Source organism: Stigmatopora nigra, chromosome 14 (genome assembly GCF_051989575.1).
Source record: "Stigmatopora nigra isolate UIUO_SnigA chromosome 14, RoL_Snig_1.1, whole genome shotgun sequence".
Lineage (NCBI taxonomy): Eukaryota > Metazoa > Chordata > Actinopteri > Syngnathiformes > Syngnathidae > Stigmatopora > Stigmatopora nigra.
In genome coordinates this window covers 10,946,371-10,970,750 of record NC_135521.1, presented here as the reverse complement: position 1 = coordinate 10,970,750, position 24,380 = coordinate 10,946,371, and the positions used below count along the sequence as shown (strand labels likewise).

Below are 24,380 nucleotides of genomic sequence, written 5' to 3'. Positions count from 1 at the left end.
GTGAGAATAGGTGCAAGAAACCTGTGTCCCCTGTGTTTCTTCTTTTTGTTTCAAATGTGCTATTCTACTGTAATTGTGCTGAGTGCACTGGAACAGAGATAAGAAGACGGGGGTGTGGGAGGTGGGGGTGTTGGACATGCTGAAGAAGTGTAGTAGCATGCAAAATAGAGTTGGATGATACAAGAGTACATCCTTGGAATGGTGATGATGTTAACACACAGCGTGTTTTCATTAGCAGTTAATTCTAATGAATAAGTTCATAGCTTTGAAGCTATTTTAAATATTCAGGAGCAATGCATTTCTGTGCGTAGAGTAGGAAACGGAAGGAGGATAGAGAAGGGAGGATGTGAAGAAGAATAGGGAGCCATCTAGTCTATGTAATCTAACGACACATGATGTTTTAGAAATGGACCATATGGAACTGGAAACCTCCGAGTGGAAAGCCGTTAGGAAAACTGATGAAATGAGAATCGCTGCCTTAATTGTTTCAAATAAGCATTTGCGTGACTTGTCGTTCGTTGTGTGTTGGTCCGCTTGTCTCCCCGTGGAGACAGATGCAGAGTTAGTCATTAGTGTTAAGTCAAAAGACATTAAGCCAAGCTGCTTGTGGTGCAGTAATGACCAGGCATTTTGAAGCGATGACAAGCAGGGATGGGGTCATAACGGTTTCATTTTCTATTCCTCCCTCGGGGGAAAAAAGGCGTGGGATTTTGGTTTTAGGGAAACCTAGAATGAATTGGAGAGGATGGAATTGCAAAGGAATATTTATGTTGTTGTTAAAAGCTAAACAAAAACACATACACTACCTAGGTGCAACTAAAAGGTTTCACTTTCTATATAAAAGTACTTTTGTTGAGCTCATTGACTTTCTTCTCATTTCACATATCAGAATTATCAACACATTTTAGAAACAGTTCCTAATTTAGCTTTTCAACGCTCATATTTTGCAAAAATATCCATCTTAGGTGTATGACTTTACCATAAACCTCTGCCAAAATTAACAACTCAGTGAGGGAACCATTCAGTTTGATGTCCAATTAATATGTATGAGTATAAATGTGGGTGAGACCTCATATAAAGACTTAACCATGGTGACGTAACTATCTGATGGCTTGGCTGGGAGATATCAATGGACTATTTATTGCCGGTTTTAACACTGAATAAAAGAGGAAGGACATAGGGTGTGGAGTTGAATGAAATAGGAGAAATTGGAGGAGGCTGTAAATAAAACAGAAAGCTGGTGCGTTGACTTCTGAAATACGCTGATGTCAAACATGAGGCAGGGAATCAAGGGAAGTTGGATAAAAAAGGTTTAAAAGCTGAAGGAATTTGCATTTGCAGGCGGCGGGAGCATACATTGGAGTCTAAATCCCATAGAATGTGTCATTTTTGCAGGATGAATACTTTTGATGTCAAAACTGCAGTGCTTACCGTAACATCCTGTGAAAATGATAACACTAGAGCATGCACACTTTCCACACTGTCTACTGATAGTTGACAGCATTAAAGCACATTACCGCACCATCGGTACTGCTATTCACTGTGTTATGAATTATGCTGTTTAAATGGTTTCCCTTCTTTATGTGATGTGGGCATGGTCTGTAGAGAAGCATCTAATGGCAGTAAATGAATTCATGGCCTGATAATGCGTAGGCTGCAAACACAGCAAAGCAACAACAGCTGTCACAGATAGTTGGGGAGTCAGTGAGAGGAGGAGTGAGGAAAGATATGAGAGCAAAGAGACCAGAGCTGCACAGGAGCTTAAATAGCAGCACCATGTACATGTGCAGAAACGTAAAAAAAAACAAATGGCTTGTGTGAGCGATGATCAGACAACATCAGTGAGGTTCAACATTGGAGGAAGTGTGTGGTGGAAAGCAGGCTGAGACTCAAATTTATTGCCCCAGCAGACATTATTCTCTGAGTCAAAGTGTGGGTGGGGGAGAAGAGGTATGGGTACATGAGGTGAGGAGAAGATGATAAATGTTATTTGACAAGACTGTCTTCCTATGGGAGCTTTGATTTTCAGTGGTCAGTGCTCAAATATTGATTAATTTTCATTTTTGCTGTTGCATTATTGTTTTCCTGCATTTGTCAGCACCAATCTGACATATTGTATCATTTGTTGTTCTCAACTATGAGTTCGATACAATCAATATGAGCAAAATATTTCCATTGTATATTTCTCCCCTTGCTAATGAGAATCAGCTCTGAAGACATAAGTGTCTAAGAGTAATGATTCGACTAGAGATTATTCCTGTTATTTTTATTAGTGCTATGGCTGCATATATTTATTATGATAAGGTGTTCAGAAAATGAATGAATATCATTTGGCATGATAATATTATTACATATGCTGCTTTCTAGTCCACTGACTGTTTCTATAATTTACAGGATTTAATTTACACAGACTCATGTTTATCGCACCCTTGGTTTGCAACTGTTGGGACATCTAGCGGCAATTCTACTTCACTGATGTGAAATGCCTAATTAACCTGATGCTTGTTGCAAATCATAAGTACGTGATGGTGGGCAAGTGTAGTTACGGTGATCACCGAGCACTTCTACGGGTGCTAATGATCGCCAATGTATCATTAGGAGTCATACATTATTTTGTTTTAATTAAAGATGGCTGAGTCAAGTCATCCTGTATATGCACAGTAGACTATTGCCTCCCAATTAACCTAGATGAGATACCAGCTCTGGTTGCTGTCATGTAGCCCTCCACCCCCACAACTCAAGGTTAGAAGTGCTAATGCTTTAGGTTCTACCAACAAATTATATGTCTAGAGGTACTTATTTATTAGTCATGGATGAGAGGAGAAGCTTGTTTCCAAGTGTCAGATAAACACAATGTGAGGGGAGGTCATTAAGAAACCGTGAGATAGTCAAAGCTTCAAATGGATAGGTGATGATTAAATGAGTGGGGGATTCCGGGGTTGAGGAATGCCACCAGACTGTCATAATATGGATTAAAATATGAAGAAAGTGTTTACACGACATTCTACGATGACATTCACACATTGAGTGTGTTAAATTCCTCGTAGCATTGATTGGCCAAGGAATATTACGTGATTGTCTGCAGCCAGTGATGGCCAAGTGAGAATGTTATCATGTATAAACATGATGAGTCTTGACTTCTATGGCTGAGGCTCCACTGTACCCCTGAGACTGACTCACCAAACCCCTTGAGTTCGATTGAACCCAGGTTAAGAACCACTGCTCCATAACAACCCTCCACCTCTTATGTAGGGGGAAAGCAGGCTCATAATACAGACTTGGCCAAGGAAGAATATTCCATTTCTTTGCATACAGTTGAATTCACAAAAGAAAATCTCAGATTACATGATGAATAGGCCCTAGATGAGGTGAATATGAAAGTGTGCCTCGAACTACTTTATAGCATCCGTGGTAGGAATGACAGTTGGGCTAGTTAGACAGAATGTCGAAAGAAAGGTAAATAAATGCACAGTCCCAAAAAGGTTTTTAGTATATTCCAGATAGAGTTTTGAGGATCATTCTTGAATGATAGCTCATCAAGCTTCTTTCACAGCACGCCTAATTGCTTTTAGATCAGTTCCTATGGAAACAGCCGTTTTTCTTTTAAGCTGCTTAGTGGGGGCTGTTTCATCACCTTTTCTCATGGGGGTTGGTGCCACTGCTTCATTTGAGGTTTTGGATAAATGCAACACACTATATGCACATTATTTTATTATGCTTCAGAGGACAGGCAACATACCATAATCCAGTTGCTAGATATTTGGTTAGTAGTGTAAGAACTGCACATTGTCTTACTTTCACACAAGCACAGATATGATTTGGCAAATGTTTACAAAGATCATTGAGATCACAAATAAGGATTTAATCTGGGTATTTTATACATGTAGCCATACGTATATTTTGATAATATGGTTAAGATTTTAACATTACAGGTTTTATAATGGTTTTTAAATTTAGATATTTATAGAAAGCATGTAAGAATTGTTTGGACCATGGAAATTTGAAATAAGTAATTTAAACTAGTACATTTGATTAAATTCCTGCCTCTCATTTCAGCTATTTTAATTCTCAGGTTTATAATTCAATTTATTCTTTTAAAAAAATAATTTTAAAATAGTTATGGTTAAAAAATATGTATTGCATTTGGTTAACAGAAATATAACATTGTTGCATAGGTCATTTATGTGTGAAAGCAACAGTTAGACCTATTTGCTGGAAAAGAAAATTTAACTGTATTGCAAGTGTTTTCTTCAAAACTGAGACTGCTCTCAAAGGCAGCTTTGCTTGGGGAAATTACCCAAATGAGTTTGTACTGCCAAGTAGGATTCCTGCACATTTCCTTTCCAAGAACTAGAGATATATTTGCTACTTGCCTTAGCTCAGTCCCAGGTTACATTTTGACAGAGAAAAACATTCACACTCAGACCAAGTGGGAACTCAATCCACTCTAGCCACGTCAAAGTCTCTTGGACAAATATGTGATGGTGGTCCATTTGTTAAGCAAAAGCTAGCCTGCCAACTTGATGATCATGATTAAAAGCATGCAATGCAATACTTGGGGTATTTTATCGACATATTAACCAAGTGCCAAAGAGATGAGGAAATGTGTATAGGCTACAATTCAGTGGAGATGCTTAATAAGGCTTGAAATGTATTCGATGACAGGCCATAAGTAAGTTTAATGTAGGTTGTGTTTGTGGCTCTGGGGGATCATTAGACTATTATGTCCAGATCTTCATTCTATTGCCAGGCCACAATCATTCACTTCAGAGTAAAGTATGCTCACAACCAAATCTGCACCCTTGACTTAAATACAATATTTATCTGACAACCAAAAAACAGTTCTTACTCATTACTTTTAAAATGTATAAGTGGATATAAAACTAAAGAATTTTGCAATGCACACATTTGCTCTACTTGCTATACTGGTTGACCCTTGATACAATATTTATCCGAGCTGCTTATCCTCACAATGCTCGCAGGGGTGCTGGAGCCTATCCCCAGCCAACAACGAACAGTGGGCAGAGTACACCCAGAATTAATTGACAGCCAATCACAGCAACCCCAGACCCTAATGAGGATAAAGCGGTTCAGAACATGAGATGAGAAGAAAAGAAAATCCGCACATAAATTAAAATAATTGTCAATGTGTAGGTGGACTGAAAGAAAAAAAATATGATACTGTATTCTCATCATCATAAGCACTGGCACTAAGTACTGTATTTTTAGTGCGGTTAAATGATAGCAATGTACAGAGCTGCCACAGTGTGTCTTCACGCTAAGATGAGGACAGCTTCCAGAAGATGCTGACGGGTTCACAGGTTCAGCCAAACAGCTCTTATCTCCAACTGGCAGCTGGAAGTGGCAGAAATAATTCAGTTTAATAGCCATTGCTGTTGCGTGATAATGGCCACACTCCTGTCATGATGGGAGACTTCTCACCTTCTTACCCCCATAGCTTTGACTCTCCTCTACAGGCAACTGGCGTTTCAAGCAGGAGTAGGTAAACATTTCTATTTACTACTCCATCTGCTTTCACCTTGATGATTGTTGATGTGATTCACTTCAATGAATCACTACATGTATAGCAATTTATTCAATAGAGTTAAATTATCAATATTTTTTGTTAGCTTTCAACAGATGTCGTAGTCTAAATCAACCCTATTCTCAATGACTATTCTTTCATAGGTAAGACTATTTGCCACCTTTTGTTTTTGTATATTCTGCATGATTAGTCTATGATTTGGCAAAAAAGTAAAGCTGGTCAAAATTGGTTAAAGAATGATAAAGTTCTATTATACCAAGAACCACATGTGGATATTTGTATGTTTAATACATAAACTAGGATCTACAAACATTCCCATGAGGCACGCTTGACTTAGTACTCTTGTGTTAACAGCCCCTCAAACCGCTATTAAGATTATTTTTATTTACTTTAGGAATTCCACAACTAATTTACATACCAGAGATGTCATCTTAATTCATTACTGCTCACCATCTACTATACAACCATGGAGGAACATTGTTTATCTTCAAAGAGAAATTGAGAAGTCTGGTTTTAGCCAAATGATGCTGTTGTTCTGCTTTGTGACACAAGGCTATGTTGCATTAATTCGGCAGTTTGTGTGGAGACGTCTTTTTCTAATCTCCCCTTCAGCACTTTGCACATCTCTTTGACGCCCACATGCATAAACAAGAAAAGAAACACTGAAACACATGTGCGCACACATATAGCACCAATAATGACTGTGACAGGCTAATTCATTTTCTTATAGGAGATAGGATAAATGTATATATTCTTTACCTGTTTGTGTAACTGTAATGGTTATTATTTTGCAATTAGTGTTATCTGTTGATGTTCACCTATGTTTACTTACCTTTACAAAGTGAATCAATAGAGACTTAATTCCTTTGTTACCTTCACTGACTGAAGCAATTAAATTGCCTATAACAGTAGCCAATTATGCAAAACTGTTCCTTACCCTTCATCCGGATTCCCACTTGTCAACCCCAAAGTCTGTGTATGTTGTAAACAGACAAGACTCTCATAAGTAATGTTTGTATTATTTCATCGATGTCTGGTTTGCAAATTGAAATATTAGGTAATTTACAATCCAAATGTTTCTAGCAGTGGTTAAATTACAGAAGAGACAAACAGCATCTTTAAATGGCACCACAAGTAGCAGCAGTAGCCTGCAGCTACCGGGCACACTCACAAAAGGTCAAGGGAACTGCAACTAAAATGAACAAAATTCATGCAAAACAACAGGAACAATGTGGTTCCATCAAAAAAATGCAATTATCTTCTGAGACAATAGATGATTATTCACCTCAATTGACTTTTTTAAGTAGACCCTCATTTGAGAAAGGCTTAGCTTTGTCTTATCAGGATCTTTTAATTTGAATATTAAGTTTACTAATATTATGGTACAAAATGTTTGGAGTGCAGAATCCACTTACCTCCCCTTCCTTTAATAATCATGCTGACTGGCTGTTGTTTAATTATAGGATTAGTAGAGTCATAAATGAAAAATATATATAATTTTCTACCATTAATTTAAAAAGGGACAGTGTTCATTTAGCTAGAGGCGGTCCTGGATAATTTGGCTTCCTAGGCGCACACCCCCTCACACACCCAACGCACAAACTATATTATAAATATATCATTTCTGTTATTTATGAGCTACCTGATGAAGCAGTGGCTCTTTTGACTGACTTCGATGTGAACAATGTGGGATTGATTACAACTTGCTGTCGGGGTGAGCGTGAATGGTTCCATCTTCATGTTTGCCCTTTGCCTCGTAGGTGACCTGTCCATGGTGCTGAACTACGAACTACGGGAACCAGGCAGGGGCTAGATACCCTGAATCGGTGACCAGCCAATTACAGGGTAAGATGCAATATATATTTTTTAAATTAGTAGACTTTGTAGATTCAAGTAAATGTTGAATAATTATTTTCACATTAAGACTGTAGTAAAACTTAGATGATGGGTCTGATTTTCTATTGATTAACATTTGGTCTCCACATGGAGTTCTATGAAGTATTGTGGAAGAATTTGGTTGTTAAGAGTCTGATGGAGATTAATTTAAATTTGAGATATAAGTAGGAGCCCAAAGAAAATAGAGTACAATAGAAAACTTGAAACTGGTGACCAATATGACAATACTTGAACACATTTGGATTATGAAACTAGAAATGCTCCTATTCTTGTTACATCTCAAGCAATGAAAGTACCAGTACGAGTATTGGGAAGTCAATACTTGCCTGAGGGCTGTTTTTTTTTAGCGCTTTTGACCCATTTGTTGAGTATTCTACCACCCCTGTTAACCTGCATATAACCTAGTTGATTTACTTAATACCAGTAAATGCTTACAGAAGTGAGTTGGACTGAACCCTTCGTCTAACCATGAGACCTTATGCCGTGAACTCGTCATTTGAAACCTATCCCACCTAAAAGGCTGCATTAGAAAGCCCTAAAGTACTACCCAAGCTAGGAAGGTTCAACTAGAACTAAATGCAATTTCATCCATGGCTCTGCTCTCTGTGACCTGTATGTGGTAAAAGGGACTTGGACTTGATGGGTAAAGGGAGAGACTGAAGCTTTAGGCAACTAAGGAAGGGGAAGAAAGATTTTTCACCATGCAGGGACTTCATTTCCATTATTATCATTGTAGATTAGCAATTTTATGCGTGTGAAATTACCCATGAATTTCTATAGCCATGCAGTATAATGAACAAGGAACATGGAACAAAGATGAATGCTGAACCTTTTTATTCCATGCAATGGTTCTGACTTTAAGAATCTTGCAGTCGTTGAAGAAAGGAAATAGTGAGTGTATTACATCAAGGTCACCTCAAAGTTTTAAATGAGTTGGAAAAGTTGTTAGTCCCATTTCAAAATTAACACTTTTTTTTTTATTACTTTATTAATGGTTAAAGGAAGGGCTAGCACAATTACAAAATCCAGTCCAGGCTAGTGTCTTTTTTTATTTTTTTTGCTATAAGGAATAATATGGAAAAAGGAAGTGTTATGTTCAGGGAATAAATATTATTGATTTGCTTTAACTATTTTTCTCCTGGGAGTAAACCATTTAGTTTGGTCCTAGTGAAGTGTAGTAGTGGGGAATTGCTCAAATCTATCATCATCAACTTGTTACGTTTCATAACACATCATACGTATCAGCACATGCAATGGTGTGAAAGGCATCAGTAGTCTGCGTTGGAACTGCATTGTTTTTGTCATAGAATTGCCGTTTTAAAGATGGAGATTAACTCCTTCCCACAGAGCAGACAGTGTACACACAGAAAAATAAATCCACTAATAGCCTGGGGGCCTGCAACTATAAACAACAAGCACAAATGCTTACATGAATTGCTTTTGGCTGAGAGGAAGCGTGGAAATTGGATTCATGAAATGTCTTGTATCTGACCTTTTTGTTTTTTTGCCGTAATACAGGTGATGTTCTTTTTTTGGTCAAAGTTTTACTGATCAATAAGATAGTCATTTTTGAACCAATCTTTTTCTTTTTTGTTTATTTCTTTTAATTGTATGACTCAACTATTTGAAATTGTCATTCCCCCCTCAGGAAATGAAGCAGATGCATAATGAACTATCTACTTATTGTGTGATAAAACCATCAGTACCTGCTGCTTGAATAAAAGGTATGAACTCCTAGATCTTATCTTATCCCACAGTAAACAACAAACTTTTAATTATTCTTCTCCTGACTAAGAAAGAGTTTATTTCCTAAACAATACTACAAAAAATAAGACGTGTCTTTCAGTGCAATACGTACCTACGCCCTAAAGAAGGACATGTTAGATATGTGCTTGGGAAGACATAAGTCCATTCTGACATTGCCACACTGCTGTCAGAATGATGCACCACTGTAATATTTCCATGTTGAGTATTTTTGACTTGTGCGAGTTGAAAAGCTCTTGTCAGATATCAGTCAGAATATAGTGATGACTCACTAGCTTACTGAAGCGAGTTCTGAGGGGTTGCAACTGAAGAAATCCAGCATTGACATAAAATTGCATCACTTGTGAGACATTTATTATCTTTGGACCTTGGAGAGGCAAGAGACAAAACAGACATACTTGCTTCATATAACACTAAAAAAATATGTTCTGCAAGTGTATATTTGTCTTATTCTTTACATTTATTCTGCAAAAGAATACAAGTAAGATGACATTTCAAAGTTTTTATTAACGGGGAAATATTTTAATTCTTGCACACTTAGGATTTGGTATCACATTAAAGGTGTGGTCAGTCTTTTCTCCACCTGCAGACAAAATAAGACAAGACATCTATAAATTTACTGACACTTAATATTTGCATTTTTTTAAGGGGCATAGTACATGCAGAGAAACCACATTCATGCTCATCACTGAGTAGAATCTGAATCTGTGCTGCCTGTGAAGATGTCAATGCCACTATAATTGTCAGTGACTTATGGAAACTGTATAAAAGAACATGGAAATAAATTGAATGGAAAAGTAAGGGGCCTCAGAAGCTTTCTACCTCACAAGTCTGGTCAAACTTGCTATTCAAGAACATGTTCCATCAAAGCTGCTCATGGGCATAATACAACTAATTATACTAGGTAAAAAAAAATGTAGATGGTAACTTAAAATATTTCCTATTGTAGAATGACGGCTCGGCTGTGCAACAACTTTATTATGGAACAGATTGAGCTATCGGATAGGAGGTTAGGGTCAGCAATAAATAGACTGATGAAGTGAGGATAAGAGTATAATGCATTAATGTGACTGCTAGGACCTGTCGACAAAGATGAATGAATGTTTCTAAGATGAAGCAAGTAAGACATTTGCAAACGGTGATGTAGTGAATCATGTTTGGAAAAGTGTGTGCTTCGTGGATATTATAATGAATTTGTGGGTGAACTAAAGACAGTTGTGTGGGTGACCATCCCAAGCTGCAGGGTGACACAACTGAGGCTGGCTCTCAATGATGGGAAAATGCTATGAAATTGATGTAGGTGACATCCGAGGGGGACAAGATGAATATGTGCGTCTGATTACGGGAGAAAAATAGAAAACACCAAGATGAGAAAGGATGGGAGCATCTCACTGTAAAAAAAAAAAAAAAAAAAAAAAAAAAAACTGAATGATAGAAAACATGGAAAGCAATCTCTCGGGTATGTAAATATATGACTATATTACACTGAGCAGAAAAATGAATGGAAGAGAAACACAAAACATGTATTATGGTCATCAAACTGTTTTTTTTAAATGGGGTGGAATTGAAATACAATACAAGTCCAAGTGGTTATATACAGGACAAAGTTTGGACGAAACCCCTATCAAGATCTTTGTGGAGATGAGTATTCTCGGTGACTTTGGGTTGAAAGTGAAATAATCCCTGCACTTGTCACCGGTTACTTGCAAGGCAAATATATACAGTATGGAAACACAACCATTTACACCTTTTTCGGACCCTGGCAAAAATGTGTGTGTGAACGTACATACAAACATACATACATAAAAACGTACAGTCCGGGCAACATTGTTGCTTACATCGCTTGTGTTGGAGAGAGTCCATGATCAATTCCCCATAGAAAACCATGAGGGCCTAAACAATGCAAACACATGCATACATGTATGCCTACATACATATGCCGCACATGTAGCATGAACTTCCTGGTTGAGACAATTTGGAAGGCTGAAGTAGAGACATCAACCAGCGTGGTCCTCCAAGACCACTGGTCTGGGCAGGTGTGGTTCGGTGCCCGGTTGGAAATCATTCTTCCATTACATAGAAAAAACTACTCTGGTCAAATGGAAAAATAGTAGGCCTTAGCTCAAGCAGTAGAGTATCCATTCACCATGTGAAAAATTGTTGGTTCAAAACCAATGTCTTGCAATTTGTCACTTTTCAGGTCAAATGGAATTATAGTAGGCCAGTCAAGTGTCATCTTCGATGACTGACTGGCAAAAAGCCTTACTATACTAATAGATGTAACAGACAAAACAATAAATATTACATTCTACTTTTGGGAGCCTGTGGTCCAGTGAATAAGTCATTGGCCTCCCACCTGTGTGGACCTGGGTTCCAATCCTGGTTTGCTCTGCTTACCTAACTTTTCCCACTCGAAGGTACCATAAAGTACTAAGTGTGACCTGGGAGTGAAAAGAGACAAAAAAAACAAATACTACAGTCAAACCATGTAGAGTGGTGGCCCAATGGATAAGTCATCAGTCTTCCACCTCTTTTGTCTTGGGTTCAAATCCAAATGTTTGCAAATATTTTCCCAATATTATTCAGGGAAATTAATGAGACAAAAGTACAAGTACTACTGCTGTCTCACACTGGGTGTTGGCCCAGTGGTTAAGTCATCAGTCTACCACCTCTGTGGTCCTGGGTTCAAATCCTAGTGCATGCAAAGATTTTCCCAATATTATTCAGGTAAATGAAAGAGATGAGAGTACAAGTACTACTTATTTCTCTCATATGGTGGTGGCCCAGTGGATAAGTCATCAGTCTACCACACATGTGGTCCTGGGTTCAAATCCCAGTGCATGCAAAGATTTTCCCAATATTATTCAGGTAAATGGAAAGGGTAAAAGTACAAGTACTACCACCTTCACTCACAGGGTGGTGGCCCAGTGGTTAAGTCATCAGTTTCCCACATCTGAGGACCTGGGTTCAAATCCCAGTGCAGGCACAAATTTTCCCAATGTTATTCAGTTAAAAGAATAAGTTCTAATGTCTAAGTGTCTAACTAAATAAGTATTCAGTGGTGGATGAAGCATTTTGTCCAAAAAATGACTAAGTGTTTCACCCCATTTCCTTGGATAAAACGTTTCAACACCTATGTATAAGTGGGGCACGAGTTGGTGTAGTGGGTTGCACACTCGCCTTTGCACGGAGAGAACGTGAGTTCGCTTCCCGGTGTCGGCGGTTGACTGACCAAGCAAGCGGTCGAGGGTCGGCCGAAGGCCGACCCGAGAACGCCTTTCGCACATACAGGTCCATCAAGTGTCTTCCGAACTGCCGAAGGCAGTTCGGAATATAACCTTTTGCTGAAAAGTATGACTAAGTGTTTAATATAAATTAAAAAGTTTTTTCTTTTTTTTTCTTATTCCATTTACTTTTTTTTTCTTATTCCATTTACTTTTTTTTTCTTATTCCATTTACTCACCTACATGGTTTTGGTGATCAACCAAATGACGACAGCGGGAAGCGAACCCAGGACTCCCAGGTGGGAGTCCAGTGCACTAACCTCTGCGCTAACCAAGTGGCTACACTTTTCTCTGTCATCATTTCAGTGTCTTGTGTACATGTGGTTTTCGGGTCAAATGGAAATGTAGTAGGCCAGTCAATGCCAAGTAATGTGGTGGATTGGGAACTTAGCTCAAGCAGTAGAGCATCCAGCTGCCATGTGAAAGATTCTTGGTTCAAGACCAATGCTAAAATATAATATATCATTCAGAAAATTCTCAAGCCAGCAGATATCATGTTTTGTTATATAAAAGACAAAAATGCAGTTAAGTAATTCATGATTCACACTACAATCAAACATTATTGCAAAAGAGAAATTAACTAGATAACTGAGGAATTGAAATAAATCTATTAGCCTGTATTATCTACACCATTTTGATGCTTCTTCTTCCACCTTTTGCTACTATCACCGCTATAATGTATCTTTGTGTGGTGTGCCCTACTCTTCTATCAACATCAGAGGTTACAAATTCTCAAGGGTTTTACAACAGAAGAAATAAAATGCTGAAATGTATGAGCAAACTCCACATTAAATAGAGAAGAACTGGCTCAAAAGTGAAAAAGTCCTTTACATGTACTTTTGTAACTTTTTGAGGGTTTTCTTAAATTAATCCAACAACATTTTATCATTCAAATTTACTATTTATGTAATTGTATGTAGGTTTTTGTGTGCCTGCAATTTACTGGCACTCATTTCAGCCCGTTGTTAGCGGGGATAAGATTCAGCACACCCATGACCCTCCTGAGGATAAGCAACATATAAAATGAATGTAATATTCTAGCCTTTGAGAGCAGACACTTGTATTCTGGACAGAGCAGAAGGCTGAATGATCGGATCCATTGAGTGGCCTATCTGGCGAGTGTGTCAGCAGATGCTTGCTCCTTTTCCCCACACATTGGAACATATGGCTCCATTCAGAAAGGTGGAATTGCATGAATATTAATACACTTTCCCCATGCAATAAGTACCCTCACAGGAGGCCAGTTTAACTTGAGTGAACACTAGAGGCATGTGTTAAAATGATTCATCGCTTAAGTTAGAATGCTGAAGGAGTAGATTGAAGATGGCCTCATCACCAAGCAATTTCACTCTTTTGATTATGTTTTATTATGCTGTCAATCCCAGTTTAAAAATGAGACATTTTCAAGTGTCAATTTGTTTTGTTCCAAAAAGAAATGGTTTAACTTTAGTACAACAGTATTTACAGACTTTTTGCATGATTTCTTCTATCAATTGGATTATTTTATTTCAAACTTGGTATGAACTGACAAGTGAAGATATGTTAAAGGGCAAGAATTCTCCTTCCAATGTCCTCAAAAAACACTTCTCCTTTTCAGACCATTTTTAAAATAAACAATAGCATAGCTTTTGTTTTCCGTGTCCATACGAATATACTACAAGGTTAGATTCACTCTTAGACAAGCAGTGGTGACAAATAATCCTCAAAGTTTACATTTTTCTTAAGGCATGAACTCTAATGAAATTGCATTCTTCTTGTATTATTCTTCACAAAGAGGTTCCTTTTTGCCATGCTTATAATTTTGATCACATACCTAAGATAAATGTCCTTGTTCTGCAGTCAACTTGGCCAAGTGTAAGTCTATTCTTCCTCAGCCTCAGGGAACCCATCTGCAACATTCGCAACGGTCCGTGGTTCTGCTTGACTGAATCAGTACACCTGCAGCAGATTTGGAAGAGGAAGCTGGGTGAGGATGTCACATATCTGTAAACTGACAGCACCTTATGTTCACTCTGAATTTGCAAATCAGTTAATACAAGCTTTGAAACAAGAGGAAAGATCTCAATTCAACTCAAGATTCAATTGGTTATCTGTAATATTGACATTTTACAACATAGTAAATAGTAGTATTATTAAAAACATGGAATGTGGTGACATTTTCTTATGAAAAATGCAATTTTCATCACTGTTTAAATGATGATTTTACTGTAATTTTGCCCTCTTCATATTTGGTAGTCATTTTTTTTTTTAATGTACATAGATTAGAGTATTATTTTCTTGACCATAGTTTGTGGTATAATAACTAAGCCAGTTTTTAGAGCCTTTGTTTACTGCCTTACTCTGGCATTTATTGTAATATTGACTGTCTGGTTCTGGCATTTAATGTAACATTTGAGTCATCAGACTGGTCATTATGAAAGCAGGATCATTGCCTACTATGGTCCTTTCCCAAGCTTTTCTAATTTTCCACCATATGTTTTTATTGCCTCTTTAGATATGGGGATTCCACCACATATTGCACCCCTGCGACCTTTGTGTGGATAAACGAAACAGAAAACAAATGAATGAAAAAATATTGCTAAACATCCTGCTCAGTTCTGAGACAAAATGAAATTTCAAGAGCCCTCTTAGTGATCTCACAATATATCTCAAACACACACACACACACACTGCATAAATAGCTATAATAAGGCCTTGAGGAGAGTGTGTACAAAGAGATCAAGGAAATAGGTTTTGTGCAAGTGTTGAGTGGGTCATAAGCTATTTAATCATAGAGGAAGATTTTACTAAACCTGCTCTTGGAACTTCAATTTAGATCAGAAAGAAAGAAACAATCTAATTCCATTCCACCCAATCCCCTTGGAATCCTTGCTATCTGCTTTTAGTGGCACCGTCCGAAAAATTCAACAAAGTACTCAAGGGTACCTCTCTGCTGCTTTGTTTCATATACAATGGCTCCTTTTGTAACCAAATGAAAAAGTGTGAACATGTGCTATATGCTGACATTGATTTATCTGACAAAATAAGACTATGTTATGCCTAGCCCCATCCAGAAGGTGGTGAATTATTAACTATTGTTGGCAGTGGGCCTAGGAAGGCATGAAAGGCCTGGCATCCACCCCAGGAAGGGCGAAAAGGATGGAAGTGTCTTTCCCTACTACTCTGAGCTCAGAGTATTTTTAGTGCAGAGAGCAACCCCGATGGCAGTTTGTTCATTAACGCTCCCTTGCTGGGTGAAAACATCCAGTCAGTGTCAATTACACAGTAGCAGGTGGGCAGGTACACTCTTGACTGTTGGAAGGAGAAGAATTAGTGCAAGCAACTAATGCCAGGAAGCAAGAACATCTGAAGTGGGAAACAGATGTTAAGTATTTTATCACAATTACTCCATACTGAATTTTTGAGCATTTTTGAAACTTAGCCATACTAAAGCTAATAGTGGTCATGTGAATGGTTTAAATTATTGGTTTGACGGATGCATGCTAGGTAGGAAAACCCATGTATAACTAAAAAAAAAGTGTTGCAGTTGTTTTTAAATGAAATGCTGCATAAAGATGTAATCAAAAGGAATTTTTAAAACAGAGAGGCATAGTTCTTATTCTTGAAAATAGAATTGTAAGGAAGGGGCAGATTGGCTTTGTCAAGTGCCATTGGTAGTCTGTTGGGTCTTTCAAAATCCAAGCAATACTGTATTTAGTTCAATTTTCTTCAGTTTGCAGTGGTTGATTTTCCACTCTATTATTTCAGTAGTTTCAGGGAACTGTGAAAATTATGTGAAATACTAACAAAATGGAAAATGTGGGTCATCTAATATTGCAGCTTTTGGAAGAAAGCAATCAGTTGAGGAGTTTTTGAAAGCTTAAAGATAGTCATTGTTAGACATTGATTGAAAATAATGTGACAAAACCCTTATCATCAATTTGCTTGACGAGCAGAGTTCAATTTATTCAGCAAGGCGAGTTGTTCTTTCACATTGAAGAATCAGTAAATTTGGTTTGGCGATCTAATTAAAATGTCCGACCACTGGACGAGTACCAAATTAGAGACTATGTGAGAAAAAAAAGCAAACACTGGCATTTGCTGGCATTAAACAAAAAAGGAAACTAGCAAAATAAGTGTATTTTGTTTCGATTTTCATCAACTGTTCATAACTCACATGTAAACACACCAAAATTAATTAAAATTTAATGGGCCACACTCATTTGATGAGTTCCCATTAATTGACAGTGGTGTTTAATGCCTGGTCATACAGAGGAAGACCCCTTAAGATATGGCTATGAATTTAAAAGAGATCATTTTCAGTTGAATTACACAACAGCGGAACATTTTTCTGTCACGATGGAAATCTCGTGTGATGCAAGTAATAAAAGAAGACAGCTGACCTGAGGCTGAGGAAGAGCCAAATTGAAGTGTTGACATTACAGTATTACGACTGGGACAGCTCTTGCAAACCAAGGCATCTTGGGATCATTCATCACCTCAAATAACTACAATTTAATCGGTGCATTGATATGTCTGGGGAAAATCAACCATACTGTAAATATTTTGATAATGTTATGTTCCTTAGGTGCCCTGCTTGTCTTTTAAATGTTCTTGATTTCATTCAGACATAGATATTAAAAGACTATAGCATTGCAGCTACGCATAATCTGTTATATGAGCATCATATATATTCACGACATCTTTAAGTGCACTTACATAAAGCAATTTGACTTGTTCATAAAACCATATTTTTCGGACTATAAGTTACACTTGAGTTTCAGTCGCAACAGCCAAAGAATACACAATGAAGAGTGGAAAAAAGACTTGAAAATTTGTAATGTCGTTTAATTTCTGGAGTATTTAATCATTTAAGGTTATTGTGGGACTGTTTAGTATGTTTAGCAGTTTGATAGTATAGTGGATCATTCGCCTATGCATTTTAGGTTCTATCATACCACTATTGATTAAAATCTTTAAAACTGGTAGTTTTCATCATTATGCCCTGCAATAAAATGTAATTATCTTTTATATATTGTTGCAGTTAATTTCTAAAAGACAATTGTAGGATCATCACATTTTATGTTCCCTAGTGTGATTGTCAAGTGTTATGTTTTGGGATGCCCTATGTAGTAGACTGTAATGCACTATTGATTCGAATAAGTCTGTTTTTCCTCCTTGCTTTTCCCATAAAGAAACATCATGAAATAGCAAATGAAACATAGCTCGACTTGATTTGTTTTTCCTTTCCTTCTTTGTTTTCTTTTTTTTTTTCTTTGCTACTTCTGGTAGTAAGAGGAAAATATTTGAATTTCTTCATTTTTAGGATGAAGAAACAGCATGTTAAATTGCCTTTGTCTCACAAGCTGATAGCTTGGGGCTCTTAGAAAAATCCTTGACGAGCGCTCAGGACGAGAGCTGTCACTACTAAGCCAAACACACCCACTCTGATCTACCATTCCCTCAGGGTTAAGAGATGCATGAAAAAAGGTTAAGCCTGTGATAATAACCTACAAGGGTGAAGTAGTTAAACAAAGTAATAACTACAGAATGCTGGGACACATATGTTATGTTGCCATGATGCCCTAATTGCAATTGAGTAAACGTATTTACTTATTTTGAGGGATCTTATACCAGTGTGTCGCAAATTGTTCTGGGGTGAAAGGCTACTACACCCCAGACTGGTCACCAGTTAGACATAGTTGAGCAAAAAAATATATATAACCCAAAACAACAACAAAAACGACATCAGTATTAAACCTACACCGTCTTGTTTTCCCATATTTTCTTCTAAAAAAATGGGGGCACGTCAACAGCTAACGCAGCAAGCTTTCTGCCCTTTCTCCCCGTCTACGTGTCGGTTATTACTATTCTTCCTTGTGAGTTTTAATGGAAATGACATTTGGTTGTTCTATACTTTTTACATGTGCAAAGACAATAAAGGCATCATTAATGCATGCGAGGTCATTGTTAGCTATGTGAACACAGTTTCTGCCACACGTCGTTACCTGCCACTGGACATCATGTTATGTCTCTATTCGCTGGCCTCAGTTTGATAAGAAGGGATTATTTCATGCGTGCAGTTGATATCATTTTTAAGTGGCTGTATTGAGAGCCGTAGATGGAACAATATGCAGTTTCTGTTAGGATCCAGCTGAATAATGAAGATGATTGGAATGCTTTTACTTATATTCCAGCATATCCACACTGATTAATGTGCAACGTCCTAATCAAACCAACAAAAAATTAAATTGGGAAAAATATGCATGTTTCTTGCACTGTTTTTCAGCAAACTAGCTAATGTTTTGAAAACAAATAATCAAAATAAATGTACAATGTCTTTAAGAATGTAATACATATTTAAATGAATCAAATGTATCCATGCTGAGGCTTCCCCAGGAGCACAGCCAGTACAATATCTGATGGCGTCTCTGAATTGGCTTGTCCTCAGTATGACAGCAGGCAAAACACCCAGAGCAGAGAAACAAAGAAGTGTCTTGAAGCCATTTTAACAACTTTTCGTTCCTTTCCCACTTATCTCATCTAACTGAGCTCTCATCCTTTGGAGGCAATCTCAACAATGCGGTTTGTTTTATAATTTACTGGAAGCTAATACTCTGAACTTGGTATGCAAGTCTTATGTGAAGCCATAGAGACCTTGCAAATGTTGTAGCCTTGTCAAAAACACATGCATTTGGAACTAAGGTGCAATGTTTGTTGCAGTGTCCCAGAACAACCTGGAATTCTACTTCTGTGCAACTGCTGATCCCATACTAAGTGTTTGGCTCCATAAACGAATCATGAACCATCTGCCCTGCTGAGTCTGAACATGGCAAGAGGGATGCCTTTCTTGTTATCCCATATTAATGAGGCATTGTATGCTTGCCAAGGTATTACACCAATCCAAACACAAAACTGTAATATGCAAATGTTGCTTTCGTCTGTGTAATGTGAGCCATAGAGCTACATAAACACCAATGTTACATTCATCAACATGCTATGAAGCCAAAATATTTGCACTCGAATTATGAAAGACAAAGAAATTGGAGTAGTTATGGAATTTAAAGAATTCTTATGGGTGATTTTAAAGTGGGACTGACTCCATTCTCATTATACTTGTGTTGTGACATTCAAGATTGGCCTTGTTCTCCACACTTGAGATGAAATATTAAAAGTCTTTGTCTCGTCCAAGTGCCAAAAGTTTTGGTTTTGTCTTGAACTGTTGAGACAGCTCATTGCCAACATCTATCTACTATTCATTCACTTCACTTTCCATTCTGCTTATCCACACTAAGGTTGCAGGGCCTACTCCAGCCAACTATGGGCAAGAGACACCCTGAATTGGTTGCCAGCCAATGGCAAGGCACGAGGAGAATGCCAACCATTCATGCAAACACTCACACCTTAGGGAAATTTACTGTGTTCAACCTGGATAAAACCCACAAATCCACACGGGGAACATGCAAACAAGAAAGTGATAAAATTTCAATCTCAGAACTGTAAGATGGGCGCATTGTACCGTGCTGCTTGATCTACTATTGTTCAACTTTAGTGATAAAAAAGGAGCACAAATTCATCAATAAATTAAATTCCTATGTAACTATCCTTCCACCATGCAGATGCAAATTAATTTAACCTTCAAAACAGAACAAGACAAATGTTTACAGAAATCCAACTATGATTACAATCCAGCTCCCAATTCTCAAAAGTCCAAATGCCCATTTGATACTTTGGCATAAGTTTTTAATTAAAAATTTACCTGAAATTAAGCTAAAAATTAGGCCATCAAATTATACTACCCAGTAGTAGTAGTAATTTTAGGTGTTAAGATGGAAAGTTAATATATTTAGTAAATTTAAAAAAAAGACAACAATCCTGTAAAGAAAATGTTGAGGATGCTTGAGCAATGGCACCTCCAGAGGGAAGTACTTAGAGTGTAGGTACATAAATAAACACACACAAACCTGTTTTCATGAGCCTCTAAAGAAAGAAATAGTGAGCTTGCTGAAAGGAGATTACAGCCCTCAACAGTCGCCATGGTATTACTGATGATTGATGTGATTAATAAAATTGTTGTCATGGCACCCCCTTTGCCTCTGAATATAGTTTAAAAGACAGAGATGAAAATAGAATGAAAAATAGACTAGAAATTGCCATGTGTGGAGCTTTGCCACAAATGCCAGACATGGTGGCATTTCGCTCACATTCATTCCAGAGAACAACTTAGATAATATAAGAAATCCAGTGGCTGTTAAGAAAAAACAACATACTTTTGCCCAAATGTCATACCTTTGAAAACACAAAGTAAAAAAATTTATGATTTTTAAGCTAAAGCCTTGCAATCTAAGTGTTAATGGTTGTATGTGCCATCATTGATTGGTCTGTGCCCATGTCGTAACACAAAGTTTCACTTCACTGTGCAGGGTGAAATGGAAGAGCTTTTCAATTTGTTCAAGATGTACTTTGACATTTCAAATATTATAGACTCACAGTTTGGTTTGATTTGATCCATTTTTAAACTGCTGTGCAGATCCACTTGCAATAACACTTTCTACAGTTTAAGCCGTTATTGCAGCACTTAAATCAATAGGGATTTTTGTCATTTTATTGCACAGAGAATGCCATTACGGTTCTTAAATGGCAACATGTAATGTCACTTGAAGAAAATTACCTATAGGTCAACTCACACCTAAAAATCAATTCAGTAAGCAATGGGAAGAGAGTACACAATGTTTGGTCAGGGTGGAAAAGTTAGTTTTGGATGCAATGAACCATTGCAGTGTTCTTAAGGTTAAGACTATAGAACTGTGAATGGATATACAATATGGCAAAGCACAACATAGTAGTGTTCATCACACATTCTGTAGGGTTTGTTAAGACTTAAGCATTGATTTACCTGGCTTCTTGGGACGGTCCTGGAGCTTTTCCTCTTCTCTGGACACTTTCCTTTGGCAGACAGGCAGTCATTGAGTTCTCCTGTAAGAAGTTTTGATAAACTTTAGAATTCTTTGTTCTGTTTTTGATAGCAAAGAGTAGAGAAACCGCTTTAAGCAATGATGCCAACTCTACCATACTTCACAGTTTGGTATAGGTTTGAATGTTGGCATGCTGTTAATCTCCCCCACACATTGTATTATGTGTTCCTTCCCAACCACAGGAGCCTATCCCAGCTAACTACGGGTAACAGGCGGGGGACATTCTGAATCAGTAGCCAGCCAATTGCATGTCACAATGTGACGGACATTGATTCCGGCTCACATTCGTACCTAGGGGCAATTTAGAGTGCTTAGCCAGCCCACCCTGTATGTTTTTGGGATGTGATTGGAAACCAAAGTACCCGGAGAAAACCCATGCACACTGAGGACCCACCTGGGATCGAAGCTTTGACAAAAGACATTCGGCCGCCCTTATTGCAAAAAATGTCTACTTTTTAATCTAGTTGAGATCCATTACAACGTCTCTCTGTCTGACCGAATCTATGAAGTATCTTCTGTGTAGCATAATCATAGATATCTTCCATTTAATCCAAGCTTTTGAAGACAGCTTATTAACGTCTTGCTGCTATAACAGAATTCAAGCATGTGTCTACTTGTGATCAAGAGACTTGAAGTCAACACCTTGAAAGAATACTTAGTATACTATAGGAGACTTAAAAGCAAGGTAATTGTTGGGATGGGGACAAGGCATTAAAGAAATGTCCAATCACAGCAACTCACGCTCAGCACTCTTTAGTGAGGGGAGGCTGAACATACAATAGATCATACACTCCAATGCTGCATGAAGCTGCCACTGAGCTGAAGTAACCATGGCAACAGGCTGCTGCTAGACTGTCGGGAGAGTGTCAGCTGGAGCTGGAGTCAGTAGGCCTCCAGCTTATAAACACTGAAATAGATTAGTTTACAGCAAAGCCATAAACCTCATGCTTGCATGTAGCTTGACGACTATTGATGTCGCAGGAAGTTAAAAGTAAGAGTGTGGTGGGATGTGCACACTCAAGTTTTTTTAGGCAGGGAACCAACTAAATGGTCTACATCAAAGCACTTTTTGTGAGTGGATCTACTTTCAGCCACAGCCGGTGGCAGTGCGCAATGCAAAAATATGCAGAGCGCATCAAACAGACGAGGGCAAGGCAAGGGTGGGATGATGGAGATAAAGCGTCCTCTGATTATTTTGCGATCACTGCAAACGGCTGCACCAGGGAGCAGGTGATCAACCTTTCAGATTAATTATCTCATTAGGAAATGCGAATGTCACCGCCATAATGTTTTTAACAGGTTAAGAGGCAATAGAAAACGCTAAGTGCAAGGGTTTCACATTTAATAGACAAGAGGATGGAAGCCTGGACTGCTACAAAAAAAAGAAAAGAAAAGAAAAGGCAGGAGGGAAAGAGAGTGAATGAATCGATAAAAATAACTATAGAGAAAGATAAAAAAGCTTGATGACTAACACCAATGCGGGAACCAAACAAGAATAAATAAGTATGAAATAGGAAATAACTAATCCTTGAAAATGCTTTTAGCTGGGTTTCGGGGGTTGGATTCTTGGAGTGAGCAGAAACAAGTTAGCCTAGACTAAAAAAAAGTGAGGGTGGTTAATACTGGCGGAAAGATTATTTACTAAAGTATCATATCATGAAATAATCATGAGGAATAATTTTCGTGGCCCCTTTATTCCACCTATCCAAGTAGGACATGCTTCTTCTATCTCTCTCTCTACTCTACGCACCAAATACTGATTATACCTTGGGGGACTTTATGAATCCTCCTAAAAAGGTAAAACAAATGAATTGGCATATGTATATCAGTAGTTTATCTCCACACAGTTCTTATAGATGAAGTTGCCTTGGTAATAGTCCTTAACACAAAAAAAAGTGATATCTGTTAAGGCTTAAGATTGCTGCTTTTCTAAGTGATTCTATCTTATTTTTAGAAATTAGAATAAATACTGATAATGTCCATGCTAATTAAATAGAATCTGAACCTGGGGATATTTGTTATTGTGTAATTTTTCGACTCATAATTAAAATCCTGCAGGAAAATCCAATGTCAAATAATTCATATTCACTCTGTACAGCTGTATTTGCCATATATGAATTCTAAGGAATTAGTCTTTGTAAATTATTAATTATTAAGGCATGAATAACAGCAGGACCTGTGCTTCTTTAGCATATTATTAAAGCCAGTACTTAAGTATATAACAATGAGACCATAATAACTAGTGACAAAAAAAATTAATGGTATGAATTTCCTCCAAACAGCGTCCCATTGTTTTTTTAATTGAAAAAGAGGGCCTTGAAATGAAATAAAGTCCATAAACAGCAGTGTATTTTCACACATTTACAATAAACCCTGGAATTGAGACATCAGGATGAGTATTGTTTAAGAATAACTCCCTTCTTACATTTGGATTGATATAAAAAAAAAAATGTGCATCAATCTGTAGGTCGCTTCACTCACATTTGTCTATTTGATTAAATATTGCATAAAAAATGTGGGCTTATTAATCAAGAACAAGTCAAAATATCACTCTACAAAACCTAATGACTGTTTGAAACATGACTAATTGAGGTATGTTTAATGATTTCCCCATTCTATGAATATGATTAAGCCATATTAATGTCAAATTAACTTTCACTTGAACTTTTAGGTCACTTCTGCTATGAGACCAAGAAGCACCACTATCTCTAATTAAAAATCAATGCGCTTTGAGCAATCGCTATAATAAATAATTTGCATATAATCTTGCACCAACATCAAATCTGTACAGCTCATCTATGATGGATGATCACAGTGGTAAGGTTGAATATTCCAAGGGAAGAAAAGTAATGAACTTCCTTGATTGTTTTAATTGCTTAAAAGTCTTGATTTTCTTAAATTCCTATTTGACTACACTAATTGTATTTCTCTCATTTT

At 37.5% G+C, this 24,380-nt stretch overlaps 1 protein-coding gene and 1 long non-coding RNA gene across 5 annotated transcripts in view; one reads left to right on the top strand and one right to left on the bottom strand.

Moving 5' to 3' along the window:
• LOC144207102 (uncharacterized) overlaps positions 1–24,380 on the top strand; it is a 53,350-nt gene that overhangs the window by 27,868 nt on the left and 1,102 nt on the right. For 3 of the 4 annotated variants that reach the window (XR_013328564.1, XR_013328565.1, XR_013328562.1), the window contains exons 5-7: positions 7,306–7,390; positions 9,090–9,165; positions 9,854–10,589. This is a non-coding gene — a long non-coding RNA (uncharacterized LOC144207102). Of the gene's footprint in view, positions 1–7,305; positions 7,391–9,089; positions 9,166–9,853; positions 10,590–19,191; positions 19,359–24,380 lie in introns of those variants that run through there. The other variant, XR_013328563.1, reaches the window with a different exon arrangement.
• The window catches only part of dnajc4 (DnaJ (Hsp40) homolog, subfamily C, member 4), a 42,506-nt gene continuing 32,011 nt past the window's right edge, over positions 13,886–24,380 (bottom strand). Inside the window, exons 12-13 of the transcript XR_013328561.1 lie at positions 21,365–21,444; positions 13,886–14,427 (exon numbers count right to left, since the gene is read on the bottom strand). The gene's annotated coding sequence lies outside the window, so the exon portion shown is untranslated. The remainder of the gene's footprint in view (positions 14,428–21,364; positions 21,445–24,380) is intronic.